The following is a 25,263-nucleotide window of genomic DNA, read 5'->3' as shown; positions in this document are numbered from 1 at the left end:
TGAATGTACTTATTTGTTTTGTGATCTGACTATTTACGTCCTATTGTGGTGAAATAGTCTTTAATAGTCTTCTGGCTCACAGGTGTACAAACTGCACAATCCTGGGTTGATGCACCAAAGGCTGTATGAAAGTACATTACATCTCTGCATGGTATTCACTGATTAAGTGATGGTAGAGTAAAGTTGCTCATCTTTAAAGATACCTTCCTTTAGTACAAAATTTACAGGATAATGAGTAGATTAGCCAAAAGCAAAGGCTGCCACAGAGGTAATAGGATATCATTTGTGTGTGGACCAGAAGTTTGATTAGGATAAAGCAAAAAAGAAAACATGAAGTTCAGCCTATCTTAAAAAAGCCAGAAGTGAAAGCCCTTAAATAGTTTGGATAGGGAAGGAATTTAAGGTTTTTGCAAAAAGGAAAGAGGAAGAGCATATAGTTTGAAGAGTAAATAGTTTCAGTGGTAGAAACAGAAACAGACAAAAGGAGCAATTGCAGAAAATATTGCTAGAGAATAAGGAAATATATGTTCATAAAAATCACAGAAAATTTCAAAGGAAGGTTTTAGCAAATAAGCAGAATATGAAGTTGTAATCCCGCAATGACATTTAGAGTCCTGTGAATGACCAAGGAAAAACATAATCCTTATTCCAAATGTGATGGTGCTGAAGGGAAAACGATCCGTAATGACAAAACCCCTGTCAGAGTTCTCTGTTGAAAATAGGAGGTTTTAAGAGAACAATTTTAAGTGTATGACTTAATTAGTATTTCCTGGAGAATTATTGCTGATGGTCTATGAACAGTTTAATTGAAGGGATGTTCAGAAATAAAGCCATGATCTCCTAGATTTAGCCACACTTACCCAAAGCACAGCTTGACTCTAGAGAGGGAATTGTGCTGGGTCACTCAGGGTGGACACCAGCCAGGTGAGCCAGCCCCTCAGGGGTATAATGTGGAATTCAGTCCCTCCAATAGTGAAAACTGCATTTCCACATGATATCTGTGCTAGTTGGAAACAGGCAAAAAAAGGTTAGTTGGCAAGGTTACGCCGTGAGCAGTGCAGCAGAGGGTGATGATGATGCAAGACTTTGAGGATGCTGGCTCACCTTAGGACCCACCGTCCCTCTGAATAAACTTCACCATGATGATTCCCTGCAGGCATTCCAGCAAAAAGGAGGCTTTACTTGGAAGGATAAAGTAAAAATGTAAATGGGAAATGCATGTGGCTACAGATGCTTGCAGGTGTTTGCTATCAGTCCTTTTAGTAGTTCAAAAGGCCCTCAGCCCCATTTGCTTCTGAAGGAGGAAAAAATTTGCTTGCGAGCTGTTTAAAAGTAATTTTGTTCTCATTTATGTGGGAAGATGAATTGCAATACTAAGAAAACTATTTCATTTTACTTGTGCAATTTAAAAAATATTTAGCATTCAAGGATGGCCTGTATCTGCTCGTAGAAAGATGGTGTTATTACTCTATTTTATCTGTTGAGCTCACCTCCAAAAAGTAGACTACAAATCAATAAGCAAAAACTCAGTATAACATTTTACTCACTTACTTCAATTTCTTTAGAAGAGCCTACCTCATAAAGTTGTGTTCTTCACACACTCAGGCTATCTTATATCTCAAACTGCTAATTAATGCCAGCTGTAACTAATTGTGACATTGGTATATGGTTCACATTAGGAACAGCAGGGCTATTTTAAAACTGGGATAGCTGTGGGTTACTTTGAGTGGAGCCTATTGTAATAGTAATGGGTCTTCCTATGGGAAGGGTCAGCTGTATGTAAGCTTTATCAAACTAGGATTTTGTATTTTGAGGCTAATTGGGTATGTTTTGCTTTTTACTTTTGCATTTTAATGGAGGAGCAACATAGAAACGCAAGTATTGTCTGTTTGTGTTGTTTGCTTTGTGCAATCTAAGGGTTCACGTTCTCATCTATATCCTGAATCTACACAGGGAGATAAGTACAGCAAACACTTTTCTTTCATCTCTTTGTCTTTTTCAGTCATTTGTGTGTCTTCTTTCTTTATTTGTTTCTGTTTGTGACTTTGTTCTAATGAAAAAGGTGTTTTTTGATTTTTGATTTTTTTTCTTCTCCCAGAATGTGATTCTTCCAGTATTTTACTACTTGTAAGTCTAGTCGTTTAGGTTTATCTCTTTGCTTACTTGACAGATTATAACAAGCTTAATTGTTAAACCAAGGTTAACTAGCTGGCAGCACACTCAAAACTCTCTACTACCAACTTACTTTAAACTAGATATAGCATGTGTCTGGGGATTAGTAAGTATTTTAGTTACGTGGTTATGGATGCGTACTGTGAAAAAAGGAATGCAGTAAGATTTAATTTTGCTAACATAACATGTAATATGGCTTCTGTTTGAAATTTGAATTAGTAATTTTTATGGTTCATTTGCCAGAGTGTCCATATTTAAAAGCAGTGTATTTAGGTTTGTTTTTTTTTTTCGTTAATGGGGGAAAAAAATCCAAAATAATTCTTTGAAATTGTGGATGCTATTAAATGTACTTCTGGTTTTTATGATTCTCAGTAAGTTTTTGCTCTTAGATGGAACTAGCATTCAGTTTAATTCACTGTGCATTGTACATTTATATGTTTCTAATTTTAAAATCTGGGGCTTAATGTTGAAGTTACAACTTGAATGAGATCAGTAGGCAAACAACTTTTTCTTTTTGTATATATTTAGCTTTTTGCTCACTATGATGCTGATGTTTAGAGCTCAGATACCCTATTTAATGATGGCTAATACAGTGGTACAGATTTTGTCCCTGCTGTGTTCATTATTAACCCCAGAAGGTAATGAAATTCTTATTAGACTCAGCACTGGATATTAATAATGTGTTTGACCATGGTATAAAAAAAATAAGGAAAGCCTGCAAACATTTGTGAGCTCATTACCTTACTTGAAAACCACTAATGTACATGAGTAACATTTACTCATGCAGATTGTGTTAGTGAATTCAACATCCCTCAGATGGGTAGTTGCAGAATAAGACTAAGAAGTGTTAATAGGAAGGCACCCATAAGGTACTGTAGACAGTAAGTTTTTATTAACAGCATATGTAATTAAATTAAGGTAAGAGTTAATGCTTGACAATAAAGAACCGGAAGTTGGACTTAATTTGCCTATATATATATTAAAAAATATATATATCTGGAGCTGCCATCTGTTCACAGTAGTTATTCCTGTTTTATGACAGCCAAAGCTGCTATGTCCATATTCCTCATACACCAAGTTTAGTTGTTATGTACCCATACACTTCTTTGGGTGCCCATAGCCAGGTATGATACTCTGACAATGGGATATATACAACTGGAAAGTACTTACTTATATATATAATTATTTGTTGGTCAACATGTGTGAAATACAGCTAGGATTTAAAGAGCTTCTGAGAGCCATTCGTGATAAGGCAGCTGAGAAAACTTTGCTGTTTTGGTAGGCATCATCTGAGAAGATGAAGTACTGTGTCATGTTAGTGTGGTTTCTATGGATGGTTGGTAGAGAGAGGGCACTCTGAGGGTTGTTGGTTAAGCCTTTCTAAGCCATGCATCTGTCTTGCATTTGTGGCTCAGGAGCTGGGCTGGCTGTTTCAGTAGAGAGGCCTTTACTGTGCTGCACAGCCCCTTCAGGAACTGAACAGCTGGAAAACCTTGTTGGATGCCTTTCCAGGAGACAGGGGCTCCCACACTGTAGTTCTATGAATTCACAGCAGGTTGAAAGTATGTGCATAATGGCTGGACTATAGGCCAGCAGACTCTGCCTCAGTAGCTAGTTGTCTTAGCAGAAACAAGGAAAGGGGAGCTAGGGATGAGCTTTGTAGATATAACCTACGTTGTGTTTTATGGAAAGTTCAGATGATGTACTGGTTGTATGCATGTTGTTGTTTTTATAGGCAGTTATTTTGGTATAGATGCTTACTGGAGTAAATACACTGGGCTTTGCTTGGAGCTAAGTCCTTGTTTTACGAGATTGCTTTATGTACATAACTTAGCTACTTGAATGTCATTTTTCAAAATAAACCATGTTTTAGTCATCTGTTTATTCCTCTGGAGTCTTGATAGATCTTCCACAACTGAATTACTTCAATGTGGGCCTAGACGGGGGTTAACTATTATGCACAGTTTTGTTTTAATGTTTGCATTAAACTTTGGAACCACTAAATGTGATAATTTCCATATATGCTTACGAGAGTTTCTCCTTGTCTAAAGCCCTTTCACATAAAGGGGTGTTATATATTTGACTCTTCTGTGCATGGAAATCACCTTTTTCTGGTGTTGTCTTCTGGAAAGGTGATATGTCTAGAACTCTTGTTATGAATACGTGCATGTAGATTTGTTATATTACATGAATGGAACCTTTTCCTTTGATTGTAAAATCATAGAATCATTTAGGCTGAAAAAGACCTTTTTAAGATGATTTGGTTCCAACCTGTAGTCTAATGAGTGTGGCCAACCAGCTGGCGACAAGGATGTAAAAAAATACGATTCTAGTCAGAAATGCAATTTGATGACAGTCCTTAAAAGTAGGCATATGTGATTACAGGTCTTGTTGGGGCCCTCAGAATGTTACTGGTAAGTAGTTGGTCCATGTATGCTATATCTTTCAGAGAACATTCTTATCTCAGAATCAATGAATATCTCTTGTTGGAAGAGGCACACAAGGATTGTTGAGTCCAATTCCTGTTTGTCCGTTACCTAAAAATCAAAACGTATGTCTAAAAGCTGTGAATATATGTGTGGAGAGGGCTCAGGGTGGATCTTGGTTTTATTTTTCTAGGCAAACTCAGTAAGGTTCAGGACTTCAAAGTTACTTGAATGTCATACCTATATTCTAGAGGAAAAAGAAGCAGGCAAACAAAGGCATGTTTTATTATTTCAGGAATTTTTATTATCTCAAACTTTTTTACTCATTACTTAACAGCCTGCAAAATGTGGACCTAAGACTTTTCAGTGTGAGCTGTTTGGAAAAACTGGAAAATGTCAGGTTGCTTTCTTTGTCATCTGTGAATTAAGTGTGATAAGCAGGATATAATTTATGTTACGTTGCCTTGAACTGAGACAGCTGCAAGTTAAAACTGTGCAACTAAAACCTATGTGTTTTGTAACACTACTAGCATAGATAGACAACATGGAAGTGTTTTACATAACTATGTGAGGAATATAACCATCTATGGGGCAATAATGATTGTGTATGTGCATATCCACGTGCCAAAAAGTTGCAAGATAAAGGCGGAATGTCCACCAAATGCACAAGGCTGGCTGGTGTAATGAAGTCAGGCAATGTTGAAAGTGGATGAGATAAGGCCTGCTTTTGGGCAGTTGGTGTGCGGAAGTAAGTTGCATAGAAACATTGAAGAAGAGGAAATGCAGAATTGAGGAGACAAATATAATCCAAAAGTTAAAAAAAAAAAAAAAAAACCTCACTAAGTATTGACTGTTGCAGTAAGGGCAAGTGCTTTGTTGTTGTGATTTAAAAACTTGTGCCTTCTCCTGAATAAAAGGCTCACAAAACTGACAGAGTACATTAAATCACCCTGTATGCCTGTATGTGTTTAGCCAAAAGCCAAGGAATGGCTAATCACCAACAAAGCAGTTAGACCACTTATAAGGCTCATAATAAACATTACAATTCATTGTTCACATGAAGTCAGTGGTGTTAGCTGCTGGTGCAGCTGGTGATCCTTGGCTTAGCTCCTTGCTAGGGAGCAGAATCACAGCCTTCAGCATGTAAAGATGTTGGATTAGCCTCAACATACAGTGTTCTCTTGCTTTAAAACAGTTTAATGTAAGCATTCCAGGTATGTGTTTACTGCTTTTCTTGTTTAATGACTGAATTACTGCTTGGGAATTTACGTGCTTGCACAGGGAAGTTTTGTGCAGTGAAAATGTGGGCATCCTTTATCTGCTTTAAAGATGTGATCACTTTTTTTCTTACAAGTCTGTTACAAATAGAATATGGAGCAGTAACCTTTGCTCCCAAACGTAGGCAGTAATCTAATTTGAGCAGTGGAAGCTGACTTCTTGAGCATTTGGTGAAACTTCTAATCCTTCTGGAGAGATAATTGTGAGTTAATTAAGAGCCAGAATTCCACAAGGCTTATTAGCTGTCTAGCTGGATCTGAGAAGCAGAAGGTTGAACAAAGTTTAACTAAAATTTAGAACTATTAATTAGTCTCCTTTCTTTCTGTTCTCTTTTTTATTTTCCTGTTTTTGGTTTGTGTAGCACACTTTGAATGACCCGTGAGAAACTATTGTGTTTCTGACGTGATAGCTCCCAATTGTAAATGCTGTACTTTACTGGCTGTGAAAGAATAAAGCTTTAAAAGAGCTTGGCTTTCCTTAGATACAAGCTAGCTTGTTATAGAAGAAGAAATGACAGAAAGTGGAAAATGCAGGCTGGCTAATCTTGTTAAATTGGCTGAATAATGTTGCATTCAAGATTCCTGAACTCCATGCTGGAACACACAGATGCTTTAATAAACTTGAGCTTGTCTTGCTTTAGCAGTCTTTGCAGGGTTCAGAAAATGTTTGATACGCATATGGAAACTTATGTATGAAACTCTTCCTTATGGACATCACTTTTTATAGTTATGGGGATCTGTGAGCATGCAAATGCTTTACTTCACTGATAGGTGCCCGGGCAAGGTCAGAGAGGGGAGAGTAGACCCTGAAACCCATGTTAGTATGTGAAAGTTTTTTAGATGACATGCATAGGGATGTGAACTGTCTACTGGATTTTCATTTCAATATTATGATTAAATTCAATTTCGAAGATGAGAGGGATGTCAGCATACGTATACTGTGATGCAGTACAAAAGTCACTGGGATTTGTTATGTTGTGAGACATGCTGAGTGAAACAGCTGCTATTCTAGCTCAATAGCCCCTGTACCCCCCAGTGAAATCATTTTGAGCTTGCTGAGCAGGAGCAGTTTAAAGGTCTACTGTAGAAGACACAAGAATTCTATTCATTAATTAGACTTGTCAGAATCTGCTTTGCGTTTGCAACAATGAATACAGTTTCATTCCAGGGGTGTAGTTAACCCCTTTAGTTAACTTGGTTTCCGGCTCTGTTCCTCATGTTTAATGCCTCACCTTTATGTGCTGTGTTTTTATAATCACTGAAATAATGTTTATATTTTACTTTTCAATTTATAGTATGTTTTGGCTAAGACATTTGCATTCATATGAATACTTCAAAGCTGGATCATAGTATTTGCCTAATACAGGCACTGCAAAACAATATATATTTGAATTACTGATTGTGGTAATCCAACTGGTTTCAAAACAGTATGATTATTGTGTTTTGTTAGTTCACATCTGCAGGAGAAGGCCAAGTGGGAAAGGGAAGTGGAGTAAGTGCAGTGCAGCTAGCCCTTGAATTATAAATGGAAGAGTTACTCAGATATGTAAAAGCATCCCAATTGCTCAGGTTAGCTCAGCTTTGTAGAAGCATGATAGCCATACTACTCTTATTGTCCCCAAGCTCTTGGCTGTGATTTCTTCCTTTACTTTTAGCTATCTTTCCACTTTTAAAAAAATACTTTTTTGTTGTTAAAGATAACCTAAGTGTATCTCTAATCTAAATATAAGGAGCAGATGAAACAGTAGTGTGCCTGACCTTCACTGTGAGATTCTAGGTATGCATGAATGAGAATCCTAAAAGCTCTGTGAAAACGTGCAGTTCTTTTTGGCAGAGTTTGAATTGCTTCCAGTGCTAAATCTTGGGCTGGCTTCTTGTTGCTATGCTAGTTTTCTGTTAAGTGTAGTGCACAGCTTTCTGATCTGAGAGCCAGTTGGCAAGAGTTGCTTGCTTAGAACGTTACTAAATCCTTTTAATTTCATTTTAAAGTTGAAGGATTGTTTTACATACCGTTGTTCTTAGACTTCAGGCTCTAAATAGTGCCATTTTGGTCCACTGAATGGTATTCTTCAATAGAGAAGTGTTTTATTACCAGATTGTCTTTAGATGATTGACTTAAAGAACGTGCTCTTTGGATGGGAAAGGTTCAGATCTTAAGTGGAGCTGCCCAGCCCTGTTTGCTTGGGAAACATCATAATATAAATGCTTTTTGTACCTCCTGAACTTTAGAGTCTCTCTGCATTGTTGGTATGTCCGAGATAGCATTTATTCCCAGTGCGCAGTTACAGCAACGTAACTACAAGGAGAGATACTGCATGATTTCATCAGTTTAAGACAATATATATGTAGGGGCAATACATACTGATAAAAGCAAATATGGAAGAATGTGTCAACAGAGAGAACTCCACTGAATTTCACTGCTTTGAAGAAATAACTCAACTGGTACCCCTATAAAAAGTATGAACTAGATATTGTTCGGAAGCAGCTAGTTATTTTAAGACTATAACAGAAGATTAATAACACTGTATAGGTAAGAAAAATCCTTTTTTTTTTTTTTTTTTGAGAAATATATTAATATATTAGTAGCATAGTTACATTGTGTTGTAGAGCATCTTCTGGAATGTTGTCACTTGGCTGAGTAATAGAATCATAGAAAATATACAGCTGTCCACTAGGAGTTATACAAACGCATATCTAAATTGTGGAGCTATATTGTAAAATCTTCATTTTTCTAGAGAAAGCCAAAAATAGATGAATTCTGTTATTTTGTGGTCCCTTTTGTTGTAGGATAAACTTGGCAAATTTGCTTAGTGGTATCTGGTGGATTTAGTGGAGGGCTATTGAGAGCTGGGTCACTTATGTAGATATAGATTCACATGTGTAGATCAAGAATCCACTCTGTATCCCAATTTCAGCTTCCTTTAGCAGTCTGGAGAGGAGTTCTATAAAAAGAACATTTTAAAGCTGCACTTGATTCACTTCTGTAACATGCAGTGGGTAAAGGAACAGAAGGCTCACTTCCCAAATCTGGCATGTCCACTTTTTCCTACCAGAGTTAATTTCAAGTACGCCTTCAAAGAAAGTATTAACTGAAGAATCTAGGCCAACTGTGAGCATCCTATTCAGATCCAAAGACACTGACCTTATTTTCTTAGTCTTGGTGTGTCATTAATTTGCTTGGGGATGTACCCTGTAATTCTCTTTGCTGAAGTAAGCTTGATTTCTGAATCTTTCCTGGCAAATCACAGGTGCCCTTAGAGGATGTAAGTTGTAAGGGCTGAATTTGTCTGTTTTTCAGGCAGAAAACAGAAATACCTGAAGTTTTACTAGGCAACGTTTATGTTTGGGTGGCAGCATTACCCAAATAAGGAACGTGTACACATCTGAAGTGATGGCATCAGCTTTCTCAGTGTTTGAAAAAAATGACAGCAGGCCCTTTCTGACATATATGAATTATCTTGGAAATGAAATCTGTGAACTGAAGAAGGAGATTAGCACATGGAATGGCACCTTTTTGTATAGCTGGGGTATAACCCAAACTGTAAATCCTACTGAAAAGAAATTGTACAAATCATTACAGGTTTCCAGTATTCACAGTAACTGAACCTGCATGACCTAACGCTTTTTTATTTAAAAAAAAATTCTTGCAAGTTGTAGTCAAATGAATCATAAAACTGAAAATCCTGTTTAAGTGTTTACTTACTAATGGTTACATGGCTTAAAGGCTTTAGGAAAAAAAAAAAATTGCTAATGTAATTCACAAATGCTTTATACTGTAGTTGAAAATGCTATATCTACATCCCAGTTCAGATCTGATATCTGACAGATATATTTAGCCTTTGTGCCTTAATACTGCTGCATATGTATGTGTATATAATATTCAAAATATATTTTCAATGGAAATTGAATATCATTTAATATCTGCATTAAAAGTGGGGATTCATGAATGATAAATTGTTCACCTTCCCTTCCTGACCTAGGAGATGAGCAGAAGAAAGCCAGTGATGATATGTTGTCAAGGTAAAATGACATTGTTTAGAAAAGGATAATATTTGGAGTTCCTGTTTCAATGAATAACATCAGTGCACTGTTCACCCCATCAGGCAGCTCTGAAAAACAAGCTTTCGGAAGGTCACAGGCTTGAGTTTGTAACCTTGCTGCCATTTGTCTGGTAAGATCTCTCTTCACTGTAAACCTGAATGCGTTTATTAGTATGGCAATAAAGAGTGTCTGAAGAGAATATTAAAATAGTCCCTACTGAGCCAGGAAGAAAATGTTGGTTTCTGAAAGTAGAGGAGCCCATAGACCTGTTGAAAGAAAAGGTCATTTTAAGAATATGAATGGTACTTTGGGAACCAAAAGGGGTATTCTTGTGAAAGAAAAGGGGTTGTAAAGGAGAGGAAAAACATGTTCTATCCTTTGCTTCCACAGGGTCAAAACAGTGTTTAGAAGTTCCCCTTTAACAAAAAGGGACACCTGCAAAAAAAAAAAAAAAAGCAACTCACAAAAAAAAAACCCAAAATATGTTGACTGTTTAAATAAAAAATAATAATAACAAAAGATTTTTCAGACAGAGCTTGTAGAGACAGTGAACTTGGAGAAAGGCAGATAGGAGATTAAGCAATTATTTGCATTTATATCGAGTGGTCTTGGAATCCACTAAGGCTATTTTTGGCTTCGCCTTCTTGAATTGGGGAAGAAAAGGCACCCCACTTGCTCTCTATTTTAGGACTGTAACTTAAAATTGCGGTGGAGAGGTACATCTGTTGTGTCCAATTTACTTTAATAGGACTTTGAAGTTTTAGACATCTGGTCTTATGCTGTCAGTGGCAGGAAAAAGCTCATAGCTGCTCTCTGGAAGCTATAAAGTTGCCAAGGACAAAGTACAGGTTGTGTTCTGTCTATTTATCTGTTTATATCAATTTATATGTAATCTGTAAGTTTGCAAGGGAAGTTATCTGGCTATATATGTGGATCTCAAATTGATATGTTTAGAGCAAAAGAAAACAAGAGTCCTCCTTTATCACTGTATAGAGGTAGCATGAGAGAATGGCTTGGATGTGGTTGCATGTTCCTATAAAGCATCTGAGATCTAATTTCATATATCTGCTTCAATGCAGTAAGCAAGGGGAAAAACCTACCAGGAAACCAAACCAAAGCAAACATTTTTTTTAAATCTGGGCTAAGCTGGATCACAATTTAAAGTACAGCAAAAAGCATGACTGAATTCAGTTTTTACAGATGTATGAGGAAGAACTAAAAGACAATTTGTGCCTAAATGACAAGTTGGTTTTTTTCCTTAAGCAATGCTTAAAATCAGAGGTGATGAGAAAGACTTAGTGAAACTTGGGAGGTGGGCACTTAGTTCTTCTTCTGAGAAATTCATTGGTAAGTGAAGTTAGAGGGTATGCTGATATCTGCTTCTCTAGATGTATCTAAATTGAAAAGAATAGGCAAACCTCTAGAGTATGTTGGTTTGGTTCCATTAGTACTCCTTGCAGAAAATCAGTGACTTAAAGATATATGCTAGCTGAATCGCTTCACTTTTGTCTACATTTCTTTGTATGCAGGTGAACAACCTGCCATTGTTTGTACAACTCTTACAAGACTCAGTTCCTTTAGATGTATTGATATTGCTAGAAAGCGGTGTACAATGACCTTGAGGTATTGAAGCAGTTTTCTGTTATGTTTCAGTTCATTTTATGTTGATAAATGTGATTGCTTCCAGTGAGAAAGACGGTGCTCAAGTTAAACAAATGCTGCCGAGGTGGGTGGGCTCTGAAGGTGCTTCCTCTGCTTCCATGGATACAGGTCATGCAGAATTAGGCGGTCTCACCCACACTCTGTGGAAGATCAGCAAGTTTCAATTTTTCTTTGAAATGTAAATGATTAGCATCTCAGCTACTTGAATAAAACCAAGCAGATCAGAGCTGGCATAGAGCTGGGTTCTCCCTAACCTGTCTTCTGAAGAGTGCCCTTTTTGTTTCATATCTTCCTATCAATATACCTCCTCTTTCTGCCTTGTCTTGATTTATCCTTTCTAAACTTGTCAGTGAAACCTGACAGCCCTGAAAAAGCTTTCATTTGTTAGTAGGTTTTTGTGGGCACATTAGACATAAAGGTCACTCAAACACAGATTTGCTGTTCTGCATCTGAGCTTTATATGCTGTCTTGGTTCCAGAATTTTATGTAAATGAGTTAGGATAGTATATTTATTACCGGGGAAAAGACAGAGCAATCAATTTTAAAAAAAGCAAATGGTGCTGTGCTCAATCACACATTTTCCTGCTTAAAAATAGCAAGTCAAGTGCTGGAAGTTGCTGAAAGCTTTCAGTCTTCGCTATTAAATTAGGATTTCACTTCGAGTGATTCCTAGGATTACTTCTCTGATTTAACCTACTTAAGTATGTCTTTTTGTACTTAATTGTGTTGTTACACAGTAAAATACCTAAATTGCTCTTTTTCTGTGGAAACAGTGCTCAATATTGCTGAAATTGGCAATGTTATAGTAAAAACTGTGAAATTAGGTTACAAGAGAATTTTTTTTCTCTCCAGGAGTTGTTTGTAGTACATCCTGCAAGAAATCACTCCTGCTGTCCTATTAGCTTTAACACAAATTGTTTGGTATGTAAGAAAACCAGCTGACTGGTCCAAAGAAATTCTAGAACAGTGCTTCTATGTTATGTGTTAGCAGTAATGTTCATATGCATATGTATTTTCTGTTGAAGGCTTTAGTGTTAATTTTTAGGTTTTATTTCTAATCTGTTACAATGATTTTTTTTTTCTAAAAATAGTGAATTTTACACGTAATAATTCATGGATAATATGTTACTTTTTTCACCCTAATTCTGTTTATTGTTGTTTAGTAATGACAATGGATATTAAGTCACCTATGCCATATCTGGCTGTATACTTCTAAAAAAAAAAAAAAAAAAGTCTTGCAGAAGGCCTGGTGTTGCCACAGAAAAAGGTCTGCAGGTGACTTCGTTAAACTGTAGAACATCTTGGGTTGGATGGGACTTCAAAGATAAGCTAGTTCCAATGCCCTGCCGATGGCAGGCTTGCCACTCACTAAACCAGGCTCCAGATTAGGGTGTCCAGGGTCCCATTCAGCCAGGACTTCAACACGGATGGGGCATTCATTACTTTTCCAGGCAACTTGTTCCAGTGCCTCACCATCCTCTGAGTGGGGAAAAAAATTCCCCCTAATCTAAATAATTTAATTTAAATTTTCAATTTAAAGCCATTTTGCTTTGTCCTATCACATTCAAGCTCTGTAAAAAGGTGGTCTCTGTCTAAATGCCCTTTGAGTTCTGGACGATTTAGTTGTTGCTGAGCAATGTCTATGCATTGCCAAGGACTTTCTGGCTTTTTGTGCTGCTCTGCTAACAGTGAGCTAGGGGTGCGTGGTAAGGTGGGAAGGGGCAGAACCAAGACTGCTGACCCCACTGGCTAGAGGGATATCCCATTTCATGTGGAATTATGCACAACAATTAAAAACATGGGGGAGTTGGCTGGCAGGACTGCTGACTGGGGACTGGCTGGGCACTGATTCTCTCACGTACCACTGCACTGTGTATCACCTGTTTGTGTTTTTTCATCATTTTTTTTCCTTTTCTTTCCTATCTACTGTTTTTGACACAACCCTTGAGTCCTTCCTTTATTTTTTTTCTCTTTCCCCCTCCTGTTTGTCTTTCTCATCCCAGTGGAGCCAAGAGAGTGTGTAGATAACTGTGTGATGCTTATCTGTCTGCCAGGTTCAATCAAAACGAGTATCAATTACACCTTTTCTGGAAACTCATCCAGTCTTTTGCTAGTCTTCCATTCACCTATTATCTCAGAATCTCTCACTAGACCAGGCTGCTCAAAATCCCATCCAGCCTGGCTTTGAATTCTTCCAGAGACAGGGCATCTACAACCTCTCCTGGCAACCTGTTCCAGTGTCTCATGACCTTCGTGGTGAACAATTTCTTCCTAACATCTAGTCTAAATTCTACTGTCTTCGAGTTAAAAGGTATTTCTTCTGTCCTGTTTCTACCTGCTCTTATAAGAAGTCCCTTTCCAGCTTTCCTATAGGCCCCTTTAGGTACTGGAAGGCTGCTGTGAAGACCTCTTGGAGTTTTCTCCTCCCCAGGCTGAAGAGCCCCAGCTCTATCAGCCTGTCCTTGCAGGAACGGTGCTCCAGTCCTCTGATCATCATTGTGGCTGCTCGAACACATGTTTTTCTTTTGCTAGGGGCCCTAAATCTGGATGGAGTCCTGCAGATGGGGTCCCATGAGAGCTGAGTAGAGGGGCAGGATCACCTCCCTCGACCTACTATTGGTCTGAAACTATTTAAACTAATATCTCTTGTTTTCTCTTAGGATTATTAAACAATGGAAGAAAGCAAAGCATAAAGTTGTGGTATTAGAACTGTGATGGCAAATATTAATCTTGAAGAATATTTGCATGGAGAAGACTTGATCTCATTTTCCTCTGATGTTGGTGTTTTGCTTCTATAAATTTGACAATGTAATTCTGAAAAGAACAGTAGTATAGAGACTGTGTTCACTTGGCAAAATTAGTTCGGATTGAGAATCTTATTTAAAGTAACAGCAAACAAAACAGTAACGAAACTGTAATGTGGAACTCTAAGGGAACTAGTTTAACAAAAGATTGCTTTCCTCATTTTCTTTTTAAAATAGAGTAGTGTCTCCTATTGATTTGCAGTCAGGTGCCAGACGTTATTACCACTAAAATATATCCCAAGTAAAAATCAATGCACACATACTATAGTACATTAATTACTACAAGTTTTTTTTGTTCCCCATCTAGGTACTTACTGATTCTGTATTAGGGCTTCAAATGATGAAAATGTGATGAACCTTCCTACTTTAATATGTCATAACATTGCTTTACAAGTAGAACTAACTGGCTGACGACTTCAAATTTTCTGTCAAGTGATGCTGTGATCATTGCTTACCAGTTTTTGAAATCATTCACCTCCTTCTAGGATACATTTTATAGTATTTAGAAAGAATCTTTACAGGATTAGCAGAACATGCATGTATCTGAATCAAGGAGCTACTCAATTTCCATTTAAAAAAAAAAAATGCACTTTGAATATTTTAAAGCTGTTTATGTGCTTTATTAAAGCTTTCTCTTTACCCGTACTCTATTATTAATGCCATCAGAAAGGAGTGGATAAATATACAACTTGCAATTTGTGTTTTTATCTGAATGGCCTTCTACTACAGTTCTCTTTAGAGAAATCATTCTCTACTAAGACTTGTTTTTATACATAACTGTGTAATATTTTTGATTTGCGTAGTGCTTCAAATGAGTGTAAAAAGCAGTCCTGAATGTTCAGAAACAAATTAAAAATGTCTTACATAACCAAAATCCCTTTCTATCTTGTAAATAACTGCTCTCTCAAGAACTAAGCAAAGGTATTGTTTAGGGTGGAGTTAAAATAACTAAACAAAACCATTTCTTTTTCTAAAATAGCGGTAAATGAAGATGATTTTGATTGGGGAAATAATTGCAGTTTTAAAGCACTCCACTCAGATGCCCTAAACCTGATGTGTTCAATCTTGTTGATCACTTTTTCTGACTTGAGTGCTTTGAAGCTCACTTAGCTTCTATATGTCGTAAGCTTCCATGGCCTAACTAGAGAACACTTAATCACCATTTTACTACAAGGTGGAAATGACTTCAGCGATGCAGTAAGCAGTTACTAACACTTTATTTAAGGAGTTTCACTACTCTGTATTTGACATGCAAACAAGCAGCCTGTCTGTATTCATTTTAATACAGTAAATACATTCAGTATCAACATCTTATCTGAGTTCTCCTTTTGCTAACTTGCAGCTATATCCATTTAATTCTTTCTAATCTAGCTGGCCTTGTTGGGCATCTTTGAGCAATAGAATTTGCTGTTTTCTTTCACTAATTAATGGCATAATATTTGAAATTCTTAGTTTATAGGTATGCAGTGGAGAACTGAGAGTTTGAGTCCGCTGGTTGAAGATTAGCCTTATATGTGATACGTAGAAGAAAACTTCTGATTGGCTTTTAGAAGGGAAATATTCTTTGTGTGTCCTGAAAAGGTTTCTCTATAAACTTCATCTTGAGAGGATAAAGGCATTTCTTCACCCTCGGTGAATTGTCTCGGTCTCCTTGATGTGAGAAGCACAATCTTGGACATACCCAGCTGGAAATACAAGAAGGTTATTCATGGTCAGGTACCTGCTGGTGGGCTTTGTTCGAACTTTGTCATCTCTCTTCAGATATCTAGTCTGTCGTGTACCTAAGAGAGAGTCTAGGTTGATGAGACAAAATATCTGCTTTTTTTTTTTTTTTTTTTTCTGCCTGTAGGGCAACAATGAAAGACAAAAGTAGCTTAGTTGTTGGCAAACACATTTCAAAAAGCATTACAAATAGTGTTCTTATTATAACTTCTTTGAGCAATTTTTAATTAGGAAGAATGATTTAGAATGACACTGAGGCCGAGGTACTGAGTATGATTCATTGGCACACTGTACTAGGAGCCTGAAAGAAAGTGAGCACGAAACTGATGTGATAATGAATTCTGCCTTGATGTATTTTCAGCTTATTAACTGGAAAACATGCCTAAACTTGCTAAGAGAGGTTCATTTGTTAAAAATCACTGCCTTAATAAAGCCGAAACATAACATGGAGGTACAGTTTTTGAGAGGCTAAGGCAAAGGAGATATTGGAGATAAGGTGGACAGACTGATACTGCTTAGAAGTTGTGGAGGAAGATTAAACAAAAGCCTTGCCTGGACTTACTTTGTGAAGCACACGCTTGCCTGTATCAAATCCCATGTGTGTGACTTAGCAGCTGCCAGCACTCAGTACAGTATCTACAGCATAAGCAGTGTATCTGCCAGCATGCCTGGGAGAACAGGGATAAAAGGATGAGGTGGCCCAGTGTCCCTCTCTGATTCTGTCAGGAGGGTAGTTTGTAATTTGATAGAATCATCTAGGTTGGAAAAGGCCTTCAAGATCATGGAGTCCTGCCATTAACCTGACCTGTCATGTTCCAAAAACTGAACTGTGTCCCTTAATGCCACATCTACTCAACTCTTAAGTACCTCCAGGGATGAGGAATCCACCACTTGCATGAGTAGTCTGCTGCAGTGCTTGGTCATCTTTTCTGCGGAAAACATTCTTCACAATGTCCAACCAAGACCTCCCTGGCACAACTTGATATTATTTCCTTGTCTCACCTGTGAAAAGGTACTGGCATTCTCCTTGTGCAACCTCCTTTCAGGTACTTAAGTAGAGTAATGAGGTCTCTCAGCTGCCTCTTCTCCAAACTAAACAGCCTCAGATCTAGAGGTTTGAAGATATCTAGAACATCTAACCTAATTTATAGTGCATGAATCTACTGGGTCATGTACACCAGGAGAAATGTTGCAAATGTATGGTATGGAAACCTGTCATGTTATTTGGAGATATATCTGTTTATATTAAGTAAATTGTATGCTCTAGCACAAAACTCTTAGCAAAACTTTTACTTTAGAACTTCAATTTTCTTTGAGGTTCCTGCAGTTCTGTGTACCACTCTCAAAGTCAGTAGCTGCTTAGTGAAAGAAATGGGTTAATATTTTCCTCCCTCTGAAAAAAAAAAACCCACCTTCAAAGCAGATCTTAATGCTCAAAATTCTAATTTCATAGCTTCATGGTGACAATTAGATGTGTAACTAATGTTTTCTGCTGTCTCGTAATGTAGAAGGAGCAATCATCTCTTTTTCAGAAGTAACATTCAAATTATTTTCCTCTAATTTTAGTCCTTCAGAGCTATGAAGTGATCTAAATTAATTAGCGATGAGTGCAATCCATGGAAGTCTGTGGATCTGTTACTCTCTTCTCTGGGTCTAAATCTTCCTGTCCCTGCTTGCTCACCAGGGAGTAACAACATGGACAGTTTTGTTTTTTTTTTTTTTTTCACGGAAGACCTTGAGTTGACTCTGAACATCTCTTAAAAACATCGAAGGTTGTGCAGGAGTTGATTAAAGATGTGACTGGTCCTTCCTTATTAAGCATGTAATGAGTTGAAACTGCTATATGAGAAATGGTAAAGAGCCTTTGAAAATGGTCTTTGGGAAAAAAAAACCTAAGACTAATTTGTCTTATTTTCAATGCACAGTTGCTGTTATCAAGTGTGTTTCCATACAGAGAGACTGGAAGCCTGCTTAAAAAAAAAAAAAAAACACCCTTTTTTAACAGGTGAAGTACCTTGAAAAGCCAAGCTTTTAAAAGTAACAGATTTTACAAAGCCAGTTTGCAGTTTACATGACAGCTTTGCAGGTGTAACAGTTTTCTGTTCTTCACATAATGGGAGTAATGTGGGAGGAGATGTGATCATCCAAATCGTGATTTCTCTGCACTGCAGTTACATGTCCTCACGACAAGGCTGCAGATAGGGAATATAAAATTGTAGATTAGTTATGCATGTTTGAAAAGTATTTAACAGACTTGCTAAGCTCTAAATTGTGGTGGAGTTGTTTCAATAGTCATTCAGAATTAATATACAGAGCTTATGAAAGCTGAAGTTGACACAAAGGCCACAATGACAGAGTGCAAATGTCTGTAAATATCACAATATAGGGCACATGCATTTGAAAGGCTTCTGTCTTTGATTTAGTGGATTTAGAGCTTGGATCTGCTTTCTCCAGTGATTTGCCATGGGTGTGCTTGTTCACTTCTTTTTCACATAAATTTAACCACTAAATAAAGATGAGCTCCTCCTGGGAATAAAGCTGATATTCTATTCTTCTTCCATCAAATTGGCAGATAGCAATCTTCTTTTTTTTTTTTTTCTTCCAGAGGAGTATGAACATACTTCAGTGCCTGATAAGGACGTGGTTTTCTGAATAGTACTAATTTAAAAAAGAGAGGAAGAGGGGGAGTTCTTAAGCATCTCTTCTGAAGACTTTTTCAGAGTTTTGAATGATGGCTCACGTTGATTGTATTAAACCAAAAAAAATTACATCCTCAGTATTGTGTCTATCTCCTCCCTCTACTTTTCATTGACTGTACAAGTTCCAATTAAGTTGTAGGCTGTCAGAATATTTTGTAAGCTCCCTTTTAAGGAACAGTAGATACTGTCATAGTTAACTGGCCTATTATTTGCTAGTGAGCAAGGAAAATGTTCATCTCTGAAGATGGTTGTTTTGAATGTGTATGATTTAAGTAAGTCACTGCTCAGCCATACTTTTGCAATTGGTTAATTCTCCTTATTTTCGTTCTGATTCACTCTCTTGTCTTTCAAATTGCTGTTCAAAAGTTTGGAGGCTTGATAGTATAAATAATTTCTCTCACAGAAGAAACTACGCTATTCTTCCCATCTGTAGGTTCTCTGTGGGACTATATTGTAAATTCCATAATGGGCTATAAAACAGACCATTACATAATTGCACATGTAATGTACTCTAAAATGCGTAGGCTGTCGGATAATGCCAGCATGCCCACAGCCTCTGCTAGCAAAGCTCTTGAGTGACTGCATAGACCTTATAGGCACACCTGAGAGCGCTGAAGAGGTGTAGGCAATGGTTACAAATCAAGGAAAAAGGTTTGACAAATCAGCACAGAGGTTTTGGCAGTACCTTTCTTGTTAAACTTCTCCCAAGTTAGAAATTATCCGCTTATCCTCATTCTTTGGCTTTTCCTCTCATGCAATCTTTTAATTTTCCCACTGATGACTCTGCTGCTTTGATATTACTTGATTAACAGACTTAGGAAAAGCTGATTTTGTGGTGGTCCATTTTGACTGCTGCATTAGCAGTGAAATGGGGAGATGCATTCTTATAGGAATGCTGGTTATTCTTACAGGCACCTACACATATTGAAATAATAAAACATCTGGAAAGCTTCATTTTTAATTGGCATTTTGGAACTGATTGATGTTTATACTCTGTGACTTGCTAGGAAGATGAAAGAGAAATATTAATTTCTAAAAGGGTTAGATCTTTTTTGGTAGATTAAAAGGGAATAATTGAGTTCAGCTGATAAGCAGTGGTTTGATTTAGCTGGTGATCTGAATAGCTAATTCATAAACTCAGGGTTTTATCGCTTGATACTTAGTTGTAAGAAGGCGACAAACAAGTAAACAAAAATTGCAAGGTCAATCAGTACGTGAAAATATCTGAAGTAATGGCTGTAAGCAAGCACTTCGGAATCCTCAGAGGAGTCCCTGGAAGGAGCACGTTATGGAACTTCTCGCATGGGTTATGCTGGGGTGAGAGCTATATTCTTGTCTTTGAGGTTTACACAATTTTGTACTTTTTCCCCACGTTCTCGTGTTTGTTTTATTGTTTTTCTTCCTGTGGCTAGCATGTTTACCTCTTACTGTGTTGGCAAATAAGCGCTCAGCAGGCAGATGCCTAATGTAGGAATGTGGCAGAAGTTGAGCCCGATGACTCAGGACTCTGCAGGAAGGCTTTCTCTGTGCTGCTGCTGCCCAGTGACTATTGGTACTTTGATTCAGAAGGTGAACTGTGCTTTTCTTTATTACTGCCAGAGAATGGAGAGTTCTGCTTCAATGGTTTTATGTTGCTATGTGAGAATGATGGTCTGAAACTGTTGTTGTAATAAGAAAATAAGGGTTTCCTCAGTAATTCTGTTACTCCATAGGAAGGATGCTGTGTAGTTCTCATTTCATGATCTGAAAGATGAACCCACAGGATCTGTGGAAATCTCAAATAAAAAACTGCAGATTAAGAATGTGTGGGATATATAGTTTTTTTGACCTTCCTAGTGCTTAGTTTTTGATTGAGGATAGATGAGATTAAGTGACCTACGAGGGTCAGAGCACTAAACATTGCTTATACCTTCTACTGAGACTGAAGGATGCTTGTTTGATTGTTGTGGAGAAGAGAGACTTCCTGGGTTGAAGTGAAGTCATTCAGTCTTGCATTCATGTTTTGCTATAGTGATTGCACTGAAAATTAAAAGGGAGTAACAGAGGAGTAAATGAGCCTGTATTTGTTTTGTATAGATTTATAGAGTAGTGATATATACTTCACAAGATACTCTGTCCTTTTTTTTTTTTTTGAAGCATGCCTTGCTATGAATTACAAGTATTACCTATGACAAAGTTGTTAATATATGCTTGTTCGTTGGTCATTGAGACATAAACATGAGCTCTTCCAAAAGTGTTATCTCTGGATTTATCCCTGTTCTCCAACTGCATGCTTTATCCAGGGGTGCTTAAGGCTTACTGGGTTAAATGATGTTTGAGGAAGGCTTTGGTGTCCTCTGCTTGACTGCTTTAAGTGAAACTAAACATGCTTAATGATACAGCATAATGGGTAGTGATGAACAAAATACAATTGCAGTGTACAACATGCATTAAATTACTATGTTTTTCTTACGATAAACTTCTACATCCAGGTGTATAAGCTGATTCATGTTTGTCATGTACAAAAGCCTGTCTCAATTGGATTCACAAAGCTGCCGTAGGTTATGCTTAGAGGCTTCTAAGTATATAGGTTATACTTAGTGACTTGATGCATGAATAATATAGGGTACAATGCTTGAGGACTTCACTAAGATGGTCGTACAGGTAGATGAACATGGAGGAGGTTTGACTTCCACCTTTTATCTAAAACATTTAGGAAGAGTATAAATATTGCCACTGTCCAAGTTGTACGTGTGTCAAAAAAATGTGTGTGTAATATTGATGCTGTTAAGAAGACAAATGTGGCTGACTTATATTTCAGGAGTTGTACCAAGGATATTGAAATCATTCAGGTGTTGGATGTTCGTGACCTTAATAAACACATGACACCTTTTATTATCTGAAGCTTCAAACCCCACTGCGTGGAAGGAGGAATGGTGCTAAGTGAGGCAGAAAGGGGAAACGGGTGAGCTATTGCTTGTTTGGTTTGCTTATTTGTTATAAAACTACTCAAGCGTAACTTTCTTCATGACCTTTTAAATTATTTGGTAGTTGATGTACTTCATTTGAGACTGTCTTTAGCCTTGAGATTTAAAATGGTCATTGCAAAAGATTACTGACGTGCAGGCTGTTAACAGATTTTTATTCCACTGCAACACTTGAGGGATAACTTAGTCACTTGTTTTTTGGCACTCACTGCACTCTGACAGTAAATCTTATGAGATAAACTAAAAGAAAATTTCAAAGTGACTGAAAGTTACAGGTTGATTTCTATTTTTCCTATCTGTATTAGTCCTGCTTAACAAGTGTTAATTATGTTAACACAAAGCACAATCATATTTTTTTTCAGTAAATCACTTTCTTGGTACTTGGAAAAAAAACCCAACTATTTAATGAGTATGACTTCTTTCTGCTTATGAATCTTCTATGGATTGATTCTATCTTTTAGACCTCATTTCAAATTTTCATCAAATGCACTTACGTAATTCTCGATTCTCACTTGCGTACAATTCATTTCAGACTTCATTCCCAGTTATTAACACATGTAGATGTGTTATGACCTAGCTAACTCAAGGAGAGGGGGAAAGCCTTCCATGTTGAAAGCCTTCCATTCTTCTCTTAAGCATACATTAATTTCCTCTTTCAGGAAGGATCAAGTGTTCTATAAGGAAAAAAAGAAGAGATAATATTCTGAAGCTTGCAGGATTCCCATTGGCGTATAGGAAGATAAAGAGTTTCTTCTTTCTTTACTTCTGATGTCACTTCTGTAATAAGCTATGCATATCCATTTCGATTATTATGGTTTTTTTTTTCCCTTCTCTTAAAACCTCTGGAGTGGGGAATCTGTTTTCCAGGTTCCAGTCAAGTACAGAATTTATCCTGGAGTTATGAACTCCTAAATACAGATGTCTATTATGAAAATCCTGGAAAATACATGCAAATGTAATTCTATAGTGAAATGTTATGAATATCCTACATGCTTCTACTTGTTCTTGTCATTTGTACAAATATTACATACAGGAGGGAAAAAGAAATCTGTCACTGTAAGACATGACTTCCAAGGAACTGCAGTAACATGTTTTTAACAATTTATTTCTAGGAAAATGTGGAAGTTGCAGTTAGTCTATTCAACTGTACTGTGTTAGCAATTAAAACACACATTAAAAATCTCGTTTAGCTCTGAGCTCCCTTAATTTGACTTAACTTTCCTAGAATATTGTATGGAAGACAGCACAAGGTTCACTTTAATTGGATTATGTTGGAAAAAGCTGCCACAAGATGCTCTGGACCAAATTCCCTGGCTGACTTAGACCATAATCCTTCTTGCAGAGTGGGTGGGAAATGCTATCATTTTTTGACATGATTACATTTTATACCTACTTTACTTATGTACAAGTGTTACAGCAAAGTAAAGACTGACTCCTGACAACGTAATATAAAGAGAAATAAGGTATTCAGCCAAGATCAGGTAAATGCCTGGGGCGTTATCAGTATGGGACTGATAACTTTATTTTCATTTCTAAGCAAAGTCTAATGATTTCTTGGCCTGAATAAATAACAGGTGATGTAGTTCTACTTAAAGAAGAAGCTATCTCATTCATTTACCACTAGTTCATTGTATATCATGCAACAGGTAGTGTAACAGATTTTACTACTGTTCTACTAGGTAAAGCATGATTCTCCAGGGTAACTCAGATTAATCTTGCCGCAGTTGTCTTTTCTTTAACATATATGTCTTGAAGTCCTCTGCTGTTTTTTTTTGTTTTTTTTTTAAGTCATTAAATGAGGCTGCAATTTGCCTTGGATCTTGATCTGTTGCTTTATCGCAGGAGCATCTTTAAAAAGTAAGTTTTAGTGCTGGTCTAACAATTGGTATTTCCAGGGTAGTGACAGCACCTATTATGAACATACCTATCCTAAAAGGTGAATTGAGTAATTACTCATTCAATTCTAGAGGGTAACCCAACATTTTCTGGAGTGTGTCATTGTATGGGGGAGTATGTGACAAGGTTGGTAGCAGTAGGGCTGCTGTGAGAAGAGGACCCAGCTGCAGAGACTAGAACAAAGTTCAGCCTGGAAGGCACTCATGCTGGAACAGTCCGATCCTGAAGTGTTGCAGACCCGTACTGAAGCAGTTCTTGGAGAACTGCAGCCTTATAGAAAGTACCTGTGCTGGATGAGTTCGTGAAGGGCTGAAGCCCGTGGGAGGGACCCAGCACTGGGGGAAGCTGTGAGGAGGGAGGAGAAGAAAGATGAAGTGCTAAGAACTGGCCTCAATCCCTGTTCACCATTTTCCCTGGGCTGCTTGGGAAAGAGGATGTTTTGAGTGAAAGTGAGCCCAGGAAGAAAAGGGTATGTCGAAGTGTCTTTGTTTTAGTTTTTGTTTCTCACTAACCCACTCTAACTGACAATAAATTAATCTAGTCAAGTTTATTTTGCTTTTGATGATAGTGAGTGAGTGGTCTCCTTGTCCTTATCTCAACCCATGAGCTTTTTTATCATATTCTCGTCTTGCTGTGGAAGTGGAGTGAGAGAACAGTGGGATTCACCAGGCCAGGGAAGGTTTACCCACTGTAGTCATATATTAAATAACTTGCTGGATGGTCACTTCTTAGAGCTCAGCCTAAATTATTTAGTTCTAGTCAGTGCCCTTTGTTCTCTAGGATAGTTTTTCTAATATCTGTGGAGAATGTGGCCTCTCATATTGTACAGACTTCAGTAGGATTATTTCATGAGGCTGACATTTGCAGGCTTTTGTGGGACCTGACTTTGGACAAGCTATTCCCTCCACCACCTTCTATTAAAAATGTTATGCTTTTTCATGGGTCTTTTACTTAATTATTTTTTTAAAAGCTTTGAATTGTTGAGTAAATGTATAACAACATTATAAGATTTTAATTTAATCAGCCATGGAAAATACATGGTGTCCCTCTTAGAGAGAAAATGGGCTCCACCAGTCCCAAATCAATTAGTGAGTTTTCAGTTGTTTTATAATTACTAATACAACTAATGCTGAAAATATTTTTTGATACAAAAGATAATTAAATCTTCAGACTCTGGGAATGGCTACTGGCTCATGACTTGGTCCTTCTCCCTATATTACTTCAAGAAATTCTTGGCAGTTTGAGAATCTTGTCATATCTATCTTTTCTGGCTATTAAGGTGTTGTTAATCTTGGGAGCTAAGCATTTAAGTATTAGTAGTGAGTGAATTTTTAAACTGATTTGGTGGTGTTCTAACTTTCAGAAATTACATTTTTAATACATGTAGGAAGTCTGGGCATTTTTAAAGCACTGAAGAACAAGGGTATATCAACTAGGTTACCAAAACCTCTGGGAAAACAACAACAACAACAACAACAACAACAACAAAAACAAAACCACGAGAAAGCATCCAAAGAAAATCATGGTTTTATTTAGGGATTTAAGTTTTAGGTCTCTTGATAGTCAGCTGGAGTGAGAAGATAATAAATAAGGTGTCT

At 37.2% G+C, this 25,263-nt stretch overlaps 1 long non-coding RNA gene across 1 annotated transcript; it reads left to right on the top strand.

Moving 5' to 3' along the window:
- The first annotated feature begins 1,710 nt into the window (after positions 1 to 1,710).
- On the top strand, positions 1,711 to 23,375 carry LOC125692008 (uncharacterized). The gene is made up of 5 exons (XR_007376405.1): positions 1,711 to 1,823; positions 9,856 to 9,895; positions 9,979 to 10,046; positions 21,604 to 21,747; positions 22,429 to 23,375. It is a non-coding gene; the product is annotated as an uncharacterized LOC125692008 (long non-coding RNA).
- The last annotated feature ends 1,888 nt before the right edge of the window (positions 23,376 to 25,263 follow it).

Source organism: Lagopus muta, chromosome 4 (assembly GCF_023343835.1).
Source record: "Lagopus muta isolate bLagMut1 chromosome 4, bLagMut1 primary, whole genome shotgun sequence".
NCBI lineage: Eukaryota > Metazoa > Chordata > Aves > Galliformes > Phasianidae > Lagopus > Lagopus muta.
Note: the sequence above shows the minus strand (reverse complement) of the source record. Positions and strands in the feature narration are given on the sequence as shown.